The sequence below is a fragment of the Centroberyx affinis genome, unplaced genomic scaffold (genome assembly GCF_046629955.1).
Source record: "Centroberyx affinis isolate AG114_WGS23_722 - 3 ecotype Tasmania unplaced genomic scaffold, CSIRO-AGI_Caff_v1 ptg004881l_1, whole genome shotgun sequence".
NCBI lineage: Eukaryota > Metazoa > Chordata > Actinopteri > Beryciformes > Berycidae > Centroberyx > Centroberyx affinis.
The window spans coordinates 81,229-103,832 of record NW_027282390.1 but is presented as its reverse complement, the minus strand read 5'-3'; positions in this window follow the sequence as shown (position 1 = coordinate 103,832).

Genomic DNA, 22,604 nt, shown 5'->3' with positions numbered 1-22,604 from the left:
CCGACATGTGAAGTTTGGGCCAGATTTGACCACGTAGAGTCGCGTTACAACCCACTTCCTGTTTGGTGTCGCCAGTAGGTGGCGCAATGACTATTGCTCCCAATCGGCCTGTAGATGTCCTCAGGCCTGGACTCTGGTCCAGCATGTGAAATCCGGTGCAGATCGGACGACGTAAACTCAAGTCAACGCAGCTTCCTGTTTCACGGCGAAACATCGAAATTAGCCGCGCCGCCATGGCAACACCGTGCGACGAACGCTCCCGATCTTCACCACTGAGCGTCATCATGGTCCTATGGCTTTTCTGACCACATTTGAGGTGGATCTGGTCAACCTGCTAGTAGTAGCACACCCCAGTATAAAACATGTCATTTCCTCTCGCCAGTGGGTGGCGCTATGACTATAACCGAATATCGGCACATAGATGCGTTCAGGCCGGGACTCTCATCCAACATGTGAAGTTTGGTCCAGATTTGACCATGTACAGGCCAGTTACAAGTCACTTCCTGTTTCGTGGCGAAACACGGAAATTCGACGCCACGCCACGGCCACGCCGTGTGACGAAAACTCAAGCTTTTGATAACTTTTCATCGTCAAGGTCTTTTATACACGCTGACTGAGTTTGACGTGGATCCGATCATTCCCCTAGGACGAGTTCATTAAAATACAACCCCTGCAAACGGCCAAAAACACCCCAAAATGTCGCACTCAATTCAAAATGGCGGACTTCCTGTCGGGTTTAGGCGCATGGTACCTACAGACTTTTTTTTAAGTCTGGACATGATACACGTGCCTACCAAGTTTCGTACGTCTAGGGGAAACGTACGGCGAGGAGTATTTTTTTGAAATTTTATAGGGGGCGCTATCGAGCCATTTTGCCACACCCATGCGCGAGACCCTTAAAATAAATAATTTTTCGCCACTTCTGATGCGTGTGCGAAGTTCGGTGAGTTTTCGAGCACGTTCAGGCCCTCAAAAGTCCGATTTATTTGAGCGAAGAAGAAAAACAAAAATAATTAAAACTGCAAGCAGTGATGAGCGGGCCCTCGCCTCCGTGTGCAGGTCGGGGTGTGTCGCAGCCGCGGGACATGTAGACGTCCTCAGGCCTGGACTCTTGTCCCTCATGTGAAATCCGGTGCAGATCGGACAACGTACGCTGAAGTTCACACAACTTCCTGTCGCCAGTAGGCGGCGCTATGGCTATAACCGAATATCGGCACGTAGACGCGTTCAGGCCGGGACTCTCATCCGACATGTGAAGTTTGGGCCAGATTTGACCACGTAGAGTCGCGTTACAACCCACTTCCTGTTTGGTGTCGCCAGTAGGTGGCGCAATGCCTATGACTCCCAATCGGCCTGTAGATGTCCTCAGGCCTGGACTCTTGACCAGCATGTGAAAGCAGGTGCAAATCGGACAACGTACGCTCAAGTTCACACAACTTCCTGTTGCCAGTATGTGGCGCTATGACTATAACCGAATACCGGCACGTAGATGTCTTCAGGCCGGGACTCTCATGCAGCGTGTGAAGTTTGGGGCAGATTTGACCATGTACAGTCCAATTACAAGCCACTTCCTGTTTCGTGGCGAAACGTGGAAAATCGCCGCCACGCCACGCCCACACCGTGTGACGAACACTCAAGCTTTTGATAACTTTTCATCGTCGAGGTCTTTTATACACGCTGACCAAGTTTGACGTGGATCCGATCAACCGCCTAGGACGAGTTCGTTAAAATACGACCACTGCAAATTTCGCAATCAATTCAAAATGGCTGACTTCCTGTCGGGTTTAGGTGCATGGTACCTACGGACTTTTTTTTAAGTCTGGACATGATACATGTGCCTACCAAGTTTCGTACGTCTAGGACAAACGTACGGCCGTGAGTATTTTTTTGAAATTTTGTAGGGGGCGCTATCGAGCCATTTTGCCACACCCATGCGCGAGACCCATAAAATATGTAATTTTTCGCCACTTCTGACGCGTGTGCAAAGTTTGGTGAGTTTTCGAGCACGTTTAGGCCCTCAAAAATGGAATTCTTTCGGAGGAAAAATAATAATAATTAAAACTGCAAGCAGTGATGAGCGGGCCCTCGCCTCCGTGTGCAAGTCGGGGTGTGCCGCAGCCGCGGGACATGTAGACGTCCTCAGGCCTGGACTCTCGTCCAGCATGTGAAATCCGGTGTAGATCGGACAACGTACGCTCAAGTTCACACAACTTCCTGTCGCCAGTAGGTGGCGCTATGACTATGACTCCTAATCGGCCTGTAGATGTCCTCAGACCTGGACTCTGGTCCAGCACGTGAAATCCGGTGCAGATCGGACAATGTACGCTCAAGTTCTCACAACTTCCTGCCGCCAGTAGGTGGCGCTATGACTATAACTGAATATCGACCTGTAGATGTATTCAGGCCTGGACTCTAGTCAAACGTTTCAAATTTGGGCCAGATGTGACCACGTACAGTCGCGTTACAACCCACTTCCTGTTTCGTGTCACCAGTAGGTGGCGCAATGACTATTGCTCCTAATCGGCCTGTAGATGTCCTCAGGCCCGGACTCTGGTCCAGCACGTGAAATCTGGTGCTGATCGGACGACGTAAACTCAAGTTAACGCAGCTTCCTGTTTCATGGCGAAACATCGAAATTCGACGCCACGCCACGCCCACGCCGTGTGACGAAAACTCAAGCTTTTGATAACTTTTCATCGTCAAACTCTTTTATACACGCTGACCAAGTTTGACGTGAATCCGATCAACCGCCTAGGAGGAGTTCGTTAAAGTACGACCCCTGCAAATTCACACAACTTCCTGTCGCCAGTAGGTGGCGCTATGACTATAACCGAATATCGGCACGTAGATGTGTTCAGGCCGGGACTCTCATCAAACGTGTGAAGTTTGGTCCAGATTTGACAATGTACAGGCCAGTTACAAGCCACTTCCTGTTTCGTGGCGAAACGTGGAAATTTGACGCCTAGCCACGCCCACGCCGTGTGACGAAAACTCAAGCTTTTGATAACTTTTCATCGTCCAGGTCTTTTATACACGCTGACCTAGTTTGACGTGGATCCGATGAACCGCCTAGGAGGAGTTCGTTAAAGTACGACCCCTGCAAACGCCCAAAAACGCCCAAAAATGTCGCAATCAATTCAAAATGGCCGACTTCCTGTTGGGTTTAGGCCAGGGCTCCAAGAGACTTTTTTTTAAGTCTGGACATTATACATGTGCCTACCAAGTTTCGTCCGTCTAGCTGAAATAGAAAGGCGGGGGCTTTGGTTTTGAAATTTTGTAGGGGGCGCTATTGAGCCATTTTGCCACGCCCATGTCCAAGACCCATAAAATATCAAATTTTTCGCCACTTCTGATGTGTGTGCAAAGTTGCACAACTTTTCGAGCACGTTTAGCCCCTCAAAAATGCGATCATATTGTAAAAATAAAAATCGTAATAATAATTCCTTCAGTTTCAATAGGGCTTCGCACGAGGTCGTGCTCGGGCCCTAATTAAAACTGCAAGCAGTGATGAGCGGGCCCTCGCCTCTGTGTGCAAGTCGGGGTGTGTTGCAGCCGCGGGACATGTAGATGTCCTCAGGCTTGGACTCTCGTCCCTCATGTGAAATCCGGTGCAGATCGGACAACGTACGCTCAAGTTCACACAACTTCCTGTCGCCAGTAGGCGGCGCTATGGCTATAACCGAATATCGGCACGTAGACGCGTTCAGGCCGGGACTCTCATCCGACATGTGAAGTTTGGGCCAGATGTGACCATGTACAGTGGTGTTACAAGCCACTTCCTGTTTCGTGGCGAAACACAGAAATTCGGCGCCACGCCACGCCCACGCCGTGTGACGAAAACTCACAGTTCGCACAACTTTGCATCGTCGAGGTCTTTTATACATGCTGACTGAGTTTGACGCGGATCCGATCATTCGCCTAGGACGAGTTCGTTAAAGTACGACCCCTGCAAACGCCCCAAAACGCCCCAAAATGTCGCACTCAATTCAAAATGGCGGACTTCCTGTCGGGTTTAGGCGCATGGTACCTACGGACTTTTTTTTAAGTCTGGACACGATACACGTGCCTACCAAGTTTCGTAGGTCTAGGACAAACGTACGGCCGTGAGTATTTTTTTGAAATTTGTAGGGGGCGCTATCGAGCCATTTTGCCACACCCATGCGCGAGACCCATAAAATATCAAATTTTTCACCACTTCTGACGCGTGTGCAAAGTTTCGCAACTTTTCGAGCACGTTTAGGCCCTCAAAAGTCCAATTTTCATTAGCGACTAAAAAAAAGAATAATAATAATAATTCCTTCAGTTTCAATAGGGCTTCGCACGAGGTCGTGCTCGGGCCCTAATTAAAACTGCAAGCAGTGATGAGCGGGCCCTCGCCTCTGTGTGCAAGTCGGGGTGTGTTGCAGCCACGGGACATGTAGATGTCCTCAGGCCTGGACTCTTGTCCCTCATGTGAAATCTGGGGCAGATGGGACAATGTACGCTCAAGATCACACAACTTCCTGTCGCCAGTAGGTGGCGCTATGACTATAACCGAATATCGGCATGTAGATGTCCTCAGGCCTGGACTCTAGTCAAACGTGTGAAGTTTGGGCCAGATGTGACCACGTAGAGTCGCGTTACAACCCACTTCCTGTTTGGTGTCGCCAGTAGGTGGCGCAATGCCTATGACTCCCAATCGGCCTGTAGATATCCTCAGGCCTGGACTCTGGACCAGCATGTGAAATCCGGTGCCGATCGGACGACGTAAACTCAAGTTAACGCAGCTTCCTGTTTCTAGGCGAAACATCGAAATTCGCCGCGCCGCCATGGCAACGCCGTTCGACGAATGCTCCCGATCTTCACCACGAAGCGTCATCAAGGTCCTATGGCTTTTCTGACCACATTTGAGGTGGATCTGGCCAACCTGCTGGGAGTAGTACACCACAGTATAAAACATGTCATTTCCTGTCGCCAGTAGGTGGCCCTATGACTATGACCGAATATCGGCACGTAGATTTGTTCAGGCCGGGACTCTCATGCAGCGTGTGAAGTTTGGTCCAGATATGACCATGTACAGGCCAGTTATAAGCCACTTCCTGTTTCGTGGCGAAACGTGGAAATTCGCCGCCTCACCACGCCCACGCCGTGTGACGAAAACTCAAGCTTTTGATAACTTTTCATCGTCCAGCTCTTTTATACACGCTGACCGAGTTTGACGCGGATCCGATCATTCGCCTAGGACGAGTTCGTTAAAGTACGACCCCTGCAAACGCCCAAAAACGCCCCAAAATGTGGCACTCAATTCAAAATGGCGGACTTCCTGTCGGGTTTAGGCCAGGGCACCAAGAGGCTTTTTTTTAAGTCTGGACATGATACATGTGCATACCAAGTTTCGTACGTCTAGGTGAAACAGAAAGGTGGGGGCTTTTGTTTTGAAATTTTGTAGGGGGCGCTATCGAGCCATTTTGCCACGCCCATGTCCAAGACCCATAAAATATCAAATTTTTCGCCACTTCTGACTGGTGTGAAAAGTTTGGTCCGTTTTCGAGCACTTTTAGCCCCTCAAAAATGCGATTTAAGAGTCAGAATAAAGATAATAATAATAATAATAATAATAATTCCTTCAGTTTCAATAGGGCTTCGCACGAAGTCGTGCTCGGGCCCTAATTAAAACTGCAAGCAGTGATGAGCGGGCCCTCGCCTCCGTGTGCAAGTCGGGGTGTGCTGCAGCCGCGGGGCATGTAGACGTCCTCAGGCCTGGACTCTCGTCCAGCATGTGAAATCCGGTGCAGATCGGACAAGGTACGCTCAAGTTCACACAACTTCCTGTCGGCAGTAGGTGGCGCTATGACTATGACTCCTAATCGGCCTGTAGATGTCCTCAGACCTGGACTCTGGTCCAGCACGTGAAATCCGGTGCAGATCGGACAACGTACGCTCAAGTTCTCACAACTTCCTGTCGCCAGTAGGTGGCGCTATGACTATAACTGAATATCGGCCTGTAGATGTATTCAGGGCTGGACTCTAGTCAAACGTGTCAAATTTGGGCCAGATGTGACCACGTAGAGTCGCATTACAACCCATTTCCTGTTTCGTGTCGCCAGTAGGTGGCGCAATGCCTATGACTCCCAATCGGCCTGTAGATGTCCTCAGGCCTGGACTCTGGACCAGCATGTGAAATCAGGTGCTGATCGGACGACGTAAACTCAAGTTAACGCAGCTTTTTGTTTCACGGCGAAACATCGAAATTCGCCGTGCCGCCATAGCAACGCCGTGCGACGAATGCTCCCGATCTTCACCACTGAGTGTCATCATGGTCCTACGGCTTTTCTGACCACATTTGAGGTGGATCTGGCCAACCCGCTGGGAGTAGTACACCACAGTATAAAACATGTCATTTCCTGTCGCCAGTAGGTGGCGCTATGACTATGACCGAATACTGGCACGTAGATGTGTTCAGGCCGGGACTCTCATGCAGCGTGTGAAGTTTGGTCCAGATATGACCATGTACAGGCCAGTTATAAGCCACTTCCTGTTTCGTGGCGAAACGTGGAAATTCGCCGCCTCACCACGCCCACGCCGTGTGACGAAAACTCAAGCTTTTGATAACTTTTCATCGTCAAGGTCTTTTATACACGCTGACCGAGTTTGACGTGGATCCGATCATCCGCCTAGGACGAGTTCGTTAAAGTACGACCCCTGCAAACGCCCCAAAACGCCCCAAAATGTGGCACTCAATTCAAAATGGCGGACTTCCTGTCGGGTTTAGGCGCATGGTACCTATGGACTTTTTTTTAAGTCTGGACACGATACACGTGCCTACCAAGTTTCGTACGTCTAGGACAAACGTACGGCCGTGAGTATTTTTTTGAAATTTGTAGGGGGCGCTATCGAGCCGTTTTGCCACACCCATGCGCGAGACCCATAAAATATCAAATTTTTCGCCACTTCTGACGCGTGTGCAAAGTTTGGTCCGTTTTCGAGCACGTTTAGCCCCTCAAAAGCCCGATTTATTTGTCCGAGTAAGAAGAAGAAGAAGAAAAATAATAATAATAATAATTCCTTCAGTTTCAATAGGGCTTCGCACGAAGTCGTGCTCGGGCCCTAATTAAAACTGCAAGCAGTGATGAGCGGGCCCTCGCCTCCGTGTGCAAGTCGGGGCGTGTTGCAGCCGCGGGATATGTAGATGTCCTCAGGCATGGAGTCTTGTCCAGCATGTGAAATCTGGTGCAGATCGGACAACGTACGCTCAAGTTCACACAACTTCCTGTCGCCAGTAGGTGGCGCTGTAACTATAACCGAATATCGGCACGTAGACGCGTTCAGGCCGGGACTCTCATCCAACGTGTGAAGTTTGGTCCAGATTTGACCATGTACAGGCCAGTTACAAGCCACTTCCTGTTTCGTGGCGAAACGTGGAAATTTGACTCCTAGCCACGCCCACGCCGTGTGACGAAAACTCAAGCTTTTGATAACTTTTCATCGTCCAGGTCTTTTATACACGCTGACCAAGTTTGACGTGGATCCGATCAATTGCCTAGGAGGAGTTCGTTAAAGTACGACCCCTGCAAATGGCAAAATACGCCCAAAAATGTCACAATACATTCAAAATGGCCGACTTCCTGTCGGGTTTAGGCCAGGGCACCAAGAGACTTTTTTTTAAGTCTGGACATGATACACGTGCCTACCAAGTTTCGTCCGTCTAGCTGAAATAGAAAGGCGGGGGCTTTGGTTGTGAAACTTTGTAGGGGGCGCTATCGAGCCATTTTTCCACGCCCATGTCCAAGACCCATAAAATATCAAATTTTTCGCGACTTCTGACGTGTGTGCACAGTTTGGTGAGTTTTCGAGCACCTTTAGCCCCTCAAAAATGCGATCTAAGAGTCAGAATAAAGATCGTAAGAATAATAATTCCTTCAGTTTCAATAGGGCTTCGCACGAAGTCGTGCTCGGGCCCTAATAATAATAATTCCTTCAGTTTCAATAGGGCTTCGCACGAAGTCGTGCTCGGGCCCTAATAATAATAATAATAATAATAATAATAATAATTCCTTCAGTTTCAATAGGGCTTCGCACGAAGTCGTGCTCGGGCCCTAACAAGCAGTGATGAGCGGGCCCTCGCCTCCGTGTGCAAGTCGGGGCGTGTTGCAGCCGCGGGACATGTAGATGTCTTCAGGCATGGAGTCTTGTCCAGCATGTGAAATCTGGTGCAGATCGGACAATGTATGCTCAAGTTCACACAACTTCCTGTCGCCAGTAGGTGGCGCTGTGACTATAACCGAATATCGGCATGTAGATGTCGTCAGGCCTGGACACTTGTCAAACGTGTGAAGTTTGGGCCAGATTTGACCATGTACAGTCACGTTACAACCCACTTCCTGTTTCATGTCACCAATAGGTGGCGCTATGAGTATGACTCCCAATCGGCCTGTAGATGTCCTCAGGCCTGGACTCTCGTCCAGCATGTGAAATCTGGTGCAGATCGGACGACGTACACTCAAGTTATTGCAGCTTCCTGTTTCACGGCGAAACATCGAAATTCGCCGCGCCGCCAGGGCAACGCCGTGTGACGAAAACTCAAGCTTTTGATAACTTTTCATCGTCGAGGGCTTTTATACACGCTGACTAAGTTTGACGTGGATCCGATCAACCGCCTAGGAGGAGTTCGTTAAAGTACGACCCCTGCAAATTCACACAGCTTCCTGTCGCCAGTAGGTGGCGCTATGACTATAACCGAATATCGGCACATAGATGTGTTCAGGCCGGGACTCTCATCCAACGTGTGAAGTTTGGTCCAGATTTGACCATGTACAGGCCAGTTACAAGCCACTTCCTGTTTCGTGGCGAAACACGGAAATTCGACGCCACGCCACGCCCACGCCGTGTGACGAAAACTCAAGCTTTTGATAACTTTTCATCGTCGAGGTCTTTTATACACGCTGACCGAGTTTGACGCGGATCCGATCATTCGCCTAGGAGGAGTTCGTTAAAGTACGACCCCTGCAAATGCCCAAAAACGGCCAAAAATGTCGCAATCAATTCAAAATGGCCGACTTCCTGTCGGGTTTAGGCGCATGGTACCTATGGACTTTTTTTTAAGTCTGGACACGATACACGTGCCTACCAAGTTTCGTACGTCTAGGGGAAACGTACGGCGAGGAGTATTTTTTTGAAATTTTGTAGGGGGCGCTATCGAGCCGTTTTGCCACACCCATGCGCGAGACCCATAAAATATCAAATTTTTCGCCACTTCTGATGCGTGTGCAAAGTTGCGCAACTTTCCGAGCACGTTTAGGCCCTCAAAAGTCCGATTTTCGTTAGCGAAGAAGAAAAAGAATAATAATTCCTTCAGTTTCAATAGGGCTTCGCACGAAGTCGTGCTCGGGCCCTAATAATAATTCCTTCAGTTTCAATAGGGCTTCGCACGAAGTCGTGCTCGGGCCCTAACAAGCAGTGATGAGCGGGCCCTCGCCTCCGTGTGCAAGTCGGGGCGTGCTGCAGCCGCGGGGCATGTAGATGTCCTCAGGCCTGGACTCTCGTCCAGCACGTGAAATCCGGTGCAGATCGGACAACGTACGCTCAAGTTCACACAACTTCCTGTCGCCAGTAGGCGGCGCTATGGCTATAACCGAATATCGGCACGTAGACGCGTTCAGGCCGGGACTCTCATCCGACATGTGAAGTTTGGGCCAGATTTGACCACGTAGAGTCGCGTTACAACCCACTTCCTGTTTGGTGTCGCCAGTAGGTGGCGCAATGCCTATGACTCCCAATTGGCCTGTAGATGTCCTCAGGCCTGGACTCTGGACCAGCATGTGAAATTTGGTGCTGATCGGACGACGTAAACTCAAGTTAACGCAGCTTCCTGTTTCACGGCGAAGCATCGAAATTCGCCGCGCCGCCATGGCAACGCCGTGCGACGAACGCTCCCGATCTTCATCACGAAGCGTCATCAAGGTCCTACGGCTTTTCTGACCACATTTGAGGTGGATCTGGTCAACCCGCTAGTAGTAGCACACCCCAGTATAAAACATGTCGTTTCCTCTCGCCAGTAGGTGGCGCTATGACTATAACCGAATATCGGCACGTAGACGCGTTCAGGCCGGGACTCTCATCAAACGTGTGAAGTTTGGTCCAGATATGACCATGTACAGGCCAGTTACAAGCCACTTCCTGTTTCGTGGCGAAACACGGAAATTCGACACCACGCCACGCCCACGCCGTGTGACGAAAACTCAAGCTTTTGATAACTTTTCATCGTCCAGCTCTTTTATACACGCTGACCGAGTTTGATGCGGATCCGATGAACCGCCTAGGAGGAGTTCGTTAAAGTACGACACCTGCAAACGCCCAAAAACGCCCAAAAATGTCGCAATCAATACAAAATGGCCGACTTCCTGTCGGGTTTAGGCGCATGGTACCTACGGACTTTTTTTTAAGTCTGGACATGATACACGTGCCTACCAAGTTTCGTACGTCTAGGACAAACGTACGGCCGTGAGTATTTTTTTGAAATTTTGTAGGGGGCGCTATCGAGCCGTTTTGCCACACCCATGCGCGAGACCCATAAAATATATAATTTTTCGCCACTTCTGACGCGTGTGCAAAGTTTGGTGAGTTTTGGAGCACGTTTAGCCCCTCAAAAGTCCGATTTTTTTGTCCGAGTAAGAAGAAGAAGAAAAATAATAATAATTAAAACTGCAAGCAGTGATGAGCGGGCCCTCGCCTCCGTGTGCAAGTCGGGGTGTGCTGCAGCCGCGGGGCATGTAGACGTCCTCAGGCCTGGACTCTCGTCCAGCATGTGAAATCCGGTGCAGATCGGACAACGTACGCTCAAGTTCACACAACTTCCTGTCGCCAGTAGGTGGCGCTATGACTATGACTCCTAATCGGCCTGTAGATGCCCTCAGACCTGGACTCTGGTCCAGCACGTGAAATCCGGTGCAGATCGGACAATGTACGCTCAAGTTCTCACAACTTCCTGTCGCCAGTAGGTGGCGCTATGACTATAACTGAATATCGACCTGTAGATGTATTCAGGCCTGGACTCTAGTCAAACGTGTCAAATTTGGGCCAGATGTGACCACGTACAGTCGCGTTACAACCCACTTCCTGTTTCGTGTCACCAGTAGGTGGCGCAATGACTATTGCTCCTAATCGGCCTGTAGATATCCTCAGGCCTGGACTCTTGTCCAGCATGTGAAATCTGGTGCTGATGGGACGACGTAAACTCAAGTTAACGCAGCTTCCTGTTTCATGGCGAAACATCGAAATTCGACGCCACGCCACGCCCACGCTGTGTGACGAAAACTCAAGCTTTTGATAACTTTTCATCGTCAAACTCTTTTATACACGCTGACCAAGTTTGACGTGAATCCGATCAACCGCCTAGGAGGAGTTCGTTAAAGTACGACCCCTGCAAATTCACACAGCTTCCTGTCGCCAGTAGGTGGCGCTATGACTATAACCGAATATCGGCACGTAGACGTGTTCAGGCCGGGACTCTCATCAAACGTGTGAAGTTTGGTCCAGATTTGACAATGTACAGGCCAGTTACAAGCCACTTCCTGTTTCGTGGCGAAACATGGAAATTTGACGCCTAGCCACGCCCACGCCGTGTGACGAAAACTCAAGCTTTTGATAACTTTTCATCGTCAAACTGTTTTATACACGCTGACTGAGTTTGACGCGGATCCGATCAACCGCCTAGGAGGAGTTCGTTAAAGTACGACCCCTGCAAACGCCCAAAAACGCCCCAAAATGTCGCAATCAATTCAAAATGGCCGACTTCCTGTCGGGTTTAGGCGCATGGTACCTATGGACTTTTTTGTAAGTCTGGACATGATACACGTGCCTACCAAGTTTCGTACGTCTAGGACAAACGTACGGCCGTGAGTATTTTTTTGAAATTTTGTAGGGGGCGCTATCGAGCCGTTTTGCCACACCCATGCGCGAGACCCCTAAAATATATAATTTTTCGCCACTTCTGACGCGTGTGCAAAGTTGCGCAACTTTCCGAGCACGTTTAGGCCCTCAAAAGTCCGATTTATTTGTCCGGCGAAAAATAAAAAGAAAAAGAAAAAGAATAATAATAATTCCTTCAGTTTCAATAGGGCTTCGCACGAAGTCGTGCTCGGGCCCTAATTAAAACTGCAAGCAGTGATGAGCGGGCCCTCGCCTCCGTGTGCAAGTCGGGGCGTGTTGCAGCCGCGGGACATGTAGATGTCCTCAGGCCTGGACTCTCGTCCCTCATGTGAAATCCGGTGCAGATCGGACAACGTACGCTCAAGTTCACACAACTTCCTGTCGCCGGTAGGCGGCGCTATGGCTATAACCGAATATCGGCACGTAGACGCGTTCAGGCCGGGACTCTCATCCGACATGTGAAGTTTGGGCCAGATTTGACCATGTACAGTCACGTTACAACCCACTTCCTGTTTCGTGTCGCCAGTAGGTGGCGCAATGCCTATGACTCCTAATCGGCCTGTAGATGTCCTCAGGCCTGGACTCTTGACCAGCATGTGAAATCTGGTGCAGATCGGACGATGTAAACTCAAGTTATCGCAGCTTCTTGTTTCATGGCGAAACATCGAAATTCGCCGCGCCGCCATGGTAACGCCGTGCGATGAAAGCTCCCTACCTTCACCATGAAGCGTCATCAAGGTCCTACGGCTTTTCTGACCACATTTGAGGTGGCTCTGGTCAACCAGCTAGGAGTAGCACACCCCAGTATAAAACATGTCATTTCCTGTCGCCAGTAGGTGGCGCTATGACTATAACCGAATATCGACACGTAGACGTGTTCAGGCCGGGACTCTCATCAAACCTGTGAAGTTTCGGCCAGATGTGACCATGTACAGTGGTGTTACAACCCACTTCCTGTTTCGTGGCGAAACGTGGAAATTCGACGCCACGCCACGCCCACGCCGTGTGACGAAAACTCAAGCTTTTGATAACTTTTCATCGTCGAGGTCTTTTATACACGCTGACCGAGTTTGACGCGGATCCGATGAGCCGCCTAGGAGGAGTTCGTTAAAGTACGACCACTGCAAACAGTCAAAAACGCCCCAAAATGTTGCAATCAATTCAAAATGGCGGACTTCCTGTCGGGTTTAGGTGCATGGTACCTATGGACTTTTTTTTAAGTCTGGACACGATACACGTGCCTACCAAGTTTCGTACGTCTAGGGGAAACGTACGGCCGTGAGTATTTTTTTGAAATTTGTAGGGGGCGCTATCGAGCCATTTTGCCACACCCATGCGCGAGACCCATATAATATATAAATTTTCGCCAGTTCTGACGCGTGTGCAAAGTTTGGTGAGTTTTCGAGCACGTTTAGGCCCTCAAAAGGCCGATTTATTTGGAGGAAAAATAATAATAATAATTCCTTCAATTTCAATAGGGCTTCGCACGAAGTCGTGCTCGGGCCCTAATTAAAACTGCAAGCAGTGATGAGCGGGCCCTCGCCTCTGTGTGCAAGTCGGGGTGTGTTGCAGCCGCGGGGCATGTAGATGTCCTCAGGCATGGAGTCTTGTCCAGCATGTGAAATCCGGTGCAGATCGGACAATGTACGCTCAAGTTCACACAACTTCCTGTCTCCAGTAGGTGGCGCTATGACTATAACCGAATATCGGCACGTAGACGTGTTCAGGCCGGGACCGTTATCAAACCTGTGAAGTTTGGGGCAGATTTGACCATGTACAGTGGCGTTACAACCCACTTCCTGTTTCCTCTCGCCAATAGGTGGCGCAATGACTATAACGGAATATCGGCACGTATATGTCGTCAGGCCTGGACACTAGTCAAACATGTGAAGTTTGGGCCAGATTTGACCACGTACAGCCACGTTACAACCCACTTCCTGTTTCGTGTCACCAGTAGGTGGCGCAATGACTATGGCTCCTAATAGGCCTGTAGATGTCCTCAGGCCTGGACTCTTGTCCAGCATGTGAAGTCTGGTGCAGATCGGACGACGTAAACTCAACTTAACGCAGCTTCCTGTTTCACGGCGAAACAACGAAATTTGCCGCGCCGCCAGGGCAACGCCGTGCGACGAAAACTCAAGCTTTTGATAACTTTTCATCGTCGAGGGCTTTTATACACGCTGACTAAGTTTGACGTGGATCCGATCAACCGCCTAGGAGGAGTTCGTTAAAGTACGACCCCTGCAAATTCACACAGCTTCCTGTCGCCAGTAGGTGGCGCTATGACTATAACCGAATATCGGCACGTAGACGCGTTCAGGCCGGGACTCTCATCAAACCTGTGAAGTTTCGGCCAGATGTGACCACGTACAGTGGTGTTACAACCCACTTCCTGTTTCGTGGCGAAACGTGGAAATTCGCCGCCTCACCACGCCCACGCCGTGTGACGAAAACTCAAGCTTTTGATAACTTTTCATCCTCAAGGTCTTTTATACACGCTGACCGAGTTTGACGTGGATCCGATCATTCGCCTAGGACGAGTTCGTTAAAGTACGACCCCTGCAAACGGCCAAAAACGCCCCAAAATGTGGCACTCAATTCAAAATGGCGGACTTCCTGTCGGGTTTAGGCGCATGGTACCTACGGATTTTTTTTTAAGTCTGGACACGATACACGTGCCTACCAAGTTTCGTACGTCTAGGACAAACGTACGGCCGTGAGTATTTTTTTGAAATTTTATAGGGGGCGCTATTGAGCCATTTTGCCACACCCATGCGCGAGACCCTTAAAATATATAATTTTTCGCCACTTCTGACGCGTGTGCAAAGTTTGGTGCGTTTTCGAGCACGTTTAGCCCCTGAAAAGTCTGATTTTTTTGTCCGACTAAGAATAAGAAAAATAAAAAAAACAAGCAGTGATGAGCGGGCCCTCGCCTCCGTGTGCAAGTCGGGGCATGCTGCAGCCGCGGGGCATGTAGACGTCCTCAGGCCTGGACTCTCGTCCAGCATGTGAAATCCGGTGCAGATCGGACAACGTACGCTCAATTCACACAACTTCCTGTCGCCAGTAGGCGGCGCTATGGCTATAACCGAATATCGGCACGTAGACGCGTTCAGGCCGGGACTCTCATCCGACATGTGAAGTTTGGGTCAGATTTGACCATGTACAGTCGCGTTACAACCCACTTCCTGTTTCATGTCGCCAGTAGGTGGCGCAATCACAATTACTCCTAATCGGCGTGTAGATGTCCTCAGGCCTGTACTCTGGTCCAGCATGTGAAATCTGGTGCAGATCGGACAATGTAAGCTCAAGTTAACGCAGCTTCCTGTTTCACGGCGAAACATCGAAATTCGCCGTGCCGCCATAGCAACGCCGTGCGACGAATGCTCCCGATCTTTACCACTGAGCGTCATCAAGGTCCTACGGCTTTTCTGACCACATTTGAGGTGGATCTGGCCAACCCGCTGGGAGTAGTACACCACAGTATAAAACATGTCATTTCCTGTCGCCAGTAGGCGGCGCTATGACTATGACCAAATATCGGCACGTAGACGCGTTCAGGCCGGGACTCTCATGCAGCGTGTGAAGTTTGGTCCAGATGTGACCATGTACTGGCCAGTTACAAGGCACTTCCTGTTTCGTGGCGAAACGTGGAAATTCGCCGCCTCACCACGCCCACGCCGTGTGACGAAAACTCAAGCTTTTGATAACTTTTCATCGTCCAGTTCTTTTATACACGCTGACCGAGTTTGACGCGGATCCGATCATTCGCCTAGGACGAGTTTGTTAAAGTACGACCCCTGCAAACGGCCAAAAACGCCCCAAAATGTGGCACTCAATTCAAAATGGCGGACTTCCTGTGGGGTTTAGGCGCATGGTACCTACGGACTTTTTTTTAAGTCTGGACACGATACACGTGCCTACCAAGTTTCGTACGTGTAGGACAAACGTACGGCCGTGAGTATTTTTTTGAAATTTGTAGGGGGCGCTATCGAGCCATTTTGCCACCCCCATGCGCGAGACCCATAAAATATATAATTTTTCGCCACTTCTGACGCGTGTGCAAAGTTTCGCAACTTTCCGAGAACGTTTAGGCCCTCAAAAGTCCGATTTATTTGGCCTAAGAAAAATAATAATAATAATTAAAACTGCAAGCAGTGATGAGCGGGCCCTCGCCTCCGTGTGCAAGTCGGGGTGTGTCGCAGCCGCGGGACATGTAGACGTCCTCAGGCCTGGACTCTCGTCCCTCATGTGAAATCCGGTGCAGATCGGACAAAGTAAGCTCAAGTTCACACAACTTCCTGTCGCCAGCAGGCGGCGCTATGGCTATAACCGAATATCGGCACGTAGAAGCGTTCAGGCCGGGACTCTCATCCGACATGTGAAGTTTGGGCCAGATTTGACCACGTAGAGTCGCGTTACAGCCCACTTCCTGTTTGGTGTCGCCAGTAGGTGGCGCAATGCCTATGACTCCCAATCGGCCTGTAGATGTCCTCAGGCCTGGACTCTGGACCAGCATGTGAAATCTGGTGCCGATCGGACGACGTAAACTCAAGTTAACGCAGCTTCTTGTTTCTAGGCGAAACATCGAAATTCGCTGCGCCGCCATGGCAACGCCGTTCGACGAACGCTCCCGATCTTCACCACGAAGCGTCATCAAGGTCCTATGGCTTTTCTGACCACATTTGAGGTGGATCTGGTCAACCCGCTAGTAGTAGCACACCCCAGTATAAAACATGTCATTTCCTGTCGCCAGTAGGTGGCGCTATGACTATGACAGAATATCGACACGTTGACGTGTTCAGGCCGGGACTCTCATGCAGCGTGTGAAGTTTGGTCCAGATTTGACCATGTACAGGCCAGTTACCAGCCACTTCCTGTTTCGTGGCGAAACGTGGAAATTCGCCGCCTCACCACGCCCACGCCGTGTGACGAAAACTCAAGCTTTTGATAACTTTTCATCGCCGAGGTCTTTTATACACGCTGACCAAGTTTGACGTGGATCCGATCAACCGCCTAGGAGGAGTTCGTTAAAGTACGACCCCTGCAAATGGCCAAAAACGTCCAAAAATGTCAAAATGGCCGACTTCCTGTCGGGTTTAGGCACATGGTACCTACAGACTTTTTTTTAGGTCTGGACACGATACACGTGCCTACCAAGTTTCGTACGTCTAGGGGAAACGTACGGCGAGGGATCGTCTGTAGGGGGCGCTATCGAGCCATTTTGCCACACCCATGCGCGAGACCCATAAAATATATAATTTTTCGCCACTTCTGATGCGTGTGCGAAGTTCGGTGAGTTTTCGAGCACGTTCAGGCCCTCAAAAGTCCGATTTATTTGAGCGAAGAAGAAAAACAAAAATAATAATAATAATTCCTTCAATTTCAATAGGGCTTCGCACGAAGTCGTGCTCGGGCCCTAATAATAATAATAATAATTCCTTCAGTTTCAATAGGGCTTCGCACGATGTCGTGCTCGGGCCCTAATAATAATAATTCCTTCAATTTCAATAGGGCTTCGCACGAAGTCGTGCTCGGGCCCTAATTAAAACTGCAAGCAGTGATGAGCGGGCCCTCGCCTCCGTGTGCAAGTCGGGGTGTGTTGCAGCCGCGGGACGTGTAGACGTCCTCTGGCCTGGACTCTTGTCCCTCATGTGAAATCCGGTGCAGATCGGACAACGTACGCTCAAGTTCACACAACTTCCTGTCGCCAGTAGGCGGCGCTATGGCTATAACAGAATATCGGCACGTAGACGCGTTCAGGCCGGGACTCTCATCCGACATGTGAAGTTTGGGCCAGATTTGACCACAGGCCTGGACTCTGGACCAGCAGGCGAAATCCGGTGCCGATCGGACGACGTAAACTCAAGTTAACGCAGCTTCGTGTTTTACGGCGAAGCATCGAAATTCGCCGCGCCGCCATGGCAACGCCGTGCGACGAACGCTCCCGATCTTCATCACGAAGCGTCATCAAGGTCCTACGGCTTTTCTGACCACATTTGAGGTGGATCTGGTCAACCCGCTGGGAGTAGCACACCACAGTATAAAACATGTCGTTTCCTGTCGCCAGTAGGTGGCGCTATGACTATAACCGAATATCGGCACGTAGACGCGTTCAGGCCGGGACTCTCATGCAGCGTGTGAAGTTTGGTCCAGATTTGACCATGTACAGTGGTGTTACAACCCACTTCCTGTTTCGTGGCGAAACACGGAAATTCGACGCCACGCCACGCCCACGCCGTGTGACGAAAACTCACAGTTCGCACAACTTTGCATCGTCCAGGTCTTTTATACACGCTGACCAAGTTTGACGTGGATCCGATGAGCCGCCTAGGAGGAGTTCGTTAAAGTACGACCCCTGCAAACGCCCAAAAACGCCCCAAAATGTCGCAATCAATTCAAAATGGCGGACTTCCTGTCGGGTTTAGGCGCATGGTACCTATAGACTTTTTTTTAAGTCTGGACATGATACACGTGCCTACCAAGTTTCGTACGTGTAGGACAAACGTACGGCGGGGGATACTCAGTTGAAATTTTGTAGGGGGCGCTATCGAGCCGTTTTGCCACACCCATGCGCGAGACCCATAAAATATCAAATTTTTCACCACTTCTGACCATGTGCAAAGTTTGGTCCGTTTTCGAGCACGTTTAGGTCCTCAAAAGTCCGATTTTCATTAGCGAAGGAGAAAAAGAATAATAATAATAATTAAAACTGCAAGCAGTGATGAGCGGGCCCTCGCCTCCGTGTGCAAGTCGGGGTGTGTCGCAGCCGCGGGACATGTAGACGTCCTCAGGCCTGGACTCTCGTCCCTCATGTGAAATCCGGTGCAGATCGGACAACGTATGCTCAAGTTCACACAACTTCCTGTCGCCAGTAGGCGGCGCTATGGCTATAACCGAATATCGTCACGTAGACGCGTTCAGGCCGGGACTCTCATCCGACATGTGAAGTTTGGGCCAGATGTGACCATGTACAGTGGTGTTACAAGCCACTTCCTGTTTCGTGGCGAAACACGGAAATTCGGCGCCATGCCACGCCCACGCCGTGTGACGAAAACTCACAGTTCGCACAACTTTGCATCGTCGAGGTCTGCTATACACGCTGACCGAGTTTGACGCGGATCCGATCATTCGCCTAGGACGAGTTCGTTAAAGTACGACCCCTGCAAACGGGCAGAAACGCCCCAAAATGTCGCACTCAATTCAAAATGGCGGACTTCCTGTCGGGTTTAGGCGCATGGTACCTACGGACTTTTTTTTAAGTCCGGACACGATACACGTGCCTACCAAGTTTCGTACGTGTAGGACAAACGTACGGCCGTGAGTATTTTTTTGAAATTTGTAGGGGGCGCTATCGAGCCATTTTGCCACACCCATGCCCAAGACCCATAAAATATAAAATTTTTCGCCACTTGTGACGCATGTGCAAAGTTTCGCAAGTTTCCGAGCACGTTTAGGCCCTCAAAAGTCCGATTTATTTGTCCAAGTAAGAAAAATAATAATAATAATAATAATAATAATAATAATAATAATAATAATTCCTTCAGTTTCAATAGGGCTTCGCACGAGATCTCGTGCTCGGGCCCAAATAATTCCTTCAATTTCAATAGGGCTTCGCACGAAGTCGTGCTCGGGCCCTAATAATAATAATAATTCCTTCAGTTTCAATAGGGCTTCGCACGAAGTCGTGCTCGGGCCCTAATAATAATAATAATAATAATAATTCCTTCAGTTTCAATAGGGCTTCGCACGAAGTCGTGCTCGGGCCCTAATTAAAACTGCAAGCAGTGATGAGCGGGCCCTCGCCTCTGTGTGCAAGTCGGGGTGTGTCGCAGCCGCGGGACATGTAGACGTCCTCAGGCCTGGACTCTCGTCCCTCATGTGAAATCCGGTGCAGATCTGACAACGTACGCTCAAGTTCACACAACTTCCCGTCGCCAGTAGGCGGCGCTATGGCTATAACCGAATATCGGCACGTAGACGCGTTCAGGCCGGGACTCTCATCCGACATGTGAAGTTTGGACCAGATTTGACCACGTAGAGTCGCGTTACAACCCACTTCCTGTTTGGTGTCGCCAGTAGGTGGCGCAATGCCTATGACTCCCAATCGGCCTGTAGATGTCCTCAGGCCTGGACTCTGGACCAGCATGTGAAATCGGGTGCCGATCGGACGACGTAAACTCAAGTTAACGCAGCTTCCTGTTTCTAGGCGAAACATTGAAATTCGCCGCGCCGCCATGGCAATGCCGTTCGACGAACGCTCCCGATCTTCACCACGAAGCGTCATCAAGGTCCTACGGCTTTTCTGACCACATTTTAGGTGGATCTGGTCAACCCGCTAGTAGTAGCACACCCCAGTATCAAACATGTCTTTTCCCGTCGCCAGTAGGTGGCGCTATGACTATAACCGAATATCGGCACGTAGACGTGTTCAGGCCGGGACTCTCATGCAGCGTGTGAAGTTTGGGCCAGATGTGACCATGTACAGGCCACTTACAAGCCACTTCCTGTTTCGTGGCGAAACGTGGAAATTCGTCACCTCACCACGCCCACGCCCTGTGACGAAAACTCAAGCTTTTGATAACTTTTCATCGTCCAGGTCTTTTATACACGCTGACCGAGTTTGACGCGGATCCGATCATTCGCCTAGGACGAGTTCGTTAAAGTACGACCCCTGCAAACGGCCAAAAACGCCCCAAAATGTCGCACTCAATTCAAAATGGCGGACTTCCTGTCGGGTTTAGGCGCATGGTACCTACGGACTTTTTTTTAAGTCTGGACACGATACACGTGCCTACCAAGTTTCGTACTTCTAGGGGAAACGTACGGCCGTGAGTATTTTTTTGAAATTTTGTAGGGGGCGCTATCGAGCCATTTTGCCACACCCATGCGCGAGACCCATAAAATATATAATTTTTCACCAGTTCTGACGCGTGTGCAAAGTTTCGCAACTTTCCTAGCACGTTTAGGCCCTCAAAAGTCCGATTTTTTTGTCCGTGTAAGAAAAATAATAATAATTAAAACTGCAAGCAGTGATGAGCGGGCCCTCGCCTCCGTGTGCAAGTCGGGGTGTGTTGCAGCCGCGGGACATGTAGATGTCCTCAGGCCTGGACTCTCGTCCCTCATGTGAAATCCGGTGCAGATCGGACAACGTACGCTCAAGTTCACACAACTTCCTGTCGCCAGTAGGCGGCGCTATGGCTATAACCGAATATCGTCACGTAGACGTGTTCAGGCCGGGACTCTCATCCGACGTGTGAAGTTTGGGCCAGATTTGACCACGTAGAGTCGCGTTACAACCCACTTCCTGTTTCCTCTCGCCAGTAGGTGGCGCAATGACTATAACTGAATATCGACCTGTAGATGTATTCAGGCCTGGACTCTAGTCAAACGTGTCAAATTTGGGCCAGATGTGACCACGTACAGTCGCGTTACAACCCACTTCCTGTTTCGTGTCACCAGTAGGTGGCGCAATGACTATTGCTCCTAATAGGCCTGTAGATGTCCTCAGGCCTGGACTCTTGTCCAGCATGTGAAATCTGGTGCTGATCGGACGACGTAAACTCAAGTTAACGCAGCTTCCTGTTTCATGGCGAAACATCAAAATTCGACGCCACGCCACGCCCACGCTGTGTGACGAAAACTCAAGCTTTTGATAACTTTTCATCGTCAAACTCTTTTATACACGCTGACCAAGTTTGACGTGAATCCGATCAACCGCCTAGGAGGAGTTCGTTAAAGTACGACCCCTGCAAATTCACACAGCTTCCTGTCGCCAGTAGGTGGCGCTATGACTATAACCGAATATCGGCACGTAGATATGTTCCGGCCGGGACTCTCATCAAACGTGTGAAGTTTGGTCCAGATTTGACAATGTACAGGCCAGTTACAAGCCACTTCCTGTTTCGTGGCGAAACGTGGAAATTTGACGCCTAGCCACGCCCACGCCGTGTGACGAAAACTCAAGCTTTTGATAACTTTTCATCGTCAAACTGTTTTATACACGCTGACCGAGTTTGACATGGATCCGATCAACCGCCTAGGAGGAGTTCGTTAAAGTACGACCCCTGCAAACGCCCAAAAACGCCCCAAAATGTCGCAATCAATTCAAAATGGCCGACTTCCTGTCGGGTTTAGGCGCATGGTACCTACGGACTTTTTTGTAAGTCTGGACATGATACACGTGCCTACCAAGTTTCGTACGTCTAGGACAAACGTACGGCCGTGAGTATTTTTTTGAAATTTTGTAGGGGGCGCTATCGAGCCGTTTTGCCACACCCATGTGCGAGACCCATAAAATATAAAATTTTTCGCCACTTCTGACGTGTGTGCAAAGTTTCGCAACTTTTCGTGCATGTTTAGGCCCTCAAAAGTGCGATTTTTTTGTCCGGCTAATAATAATAATAACAAGCAGTGATGAGCGGGCCCTCGCCTCCGTGTGCAAGTCGGGGCGTGCTGCAGCCGCGGGGCATGTAGACGTCCTCAGGCCTGGACTCTCGTCCAGCATGTGAAATCCGGTGCAGATCGGACAACGTACGCTGAAGTTCTCACAACTTCCTGTCGCCAGTAGGTGGCTCTATGACTATAACTGAATATCGGCCTGTAGATGTATTCAGGGCTGGACTCTAGTCAAACGTGTCAAATTTGGGCCAGATGTGACCACGTACAGTGGCGTTACAACCCACTTCCTGTTTGGT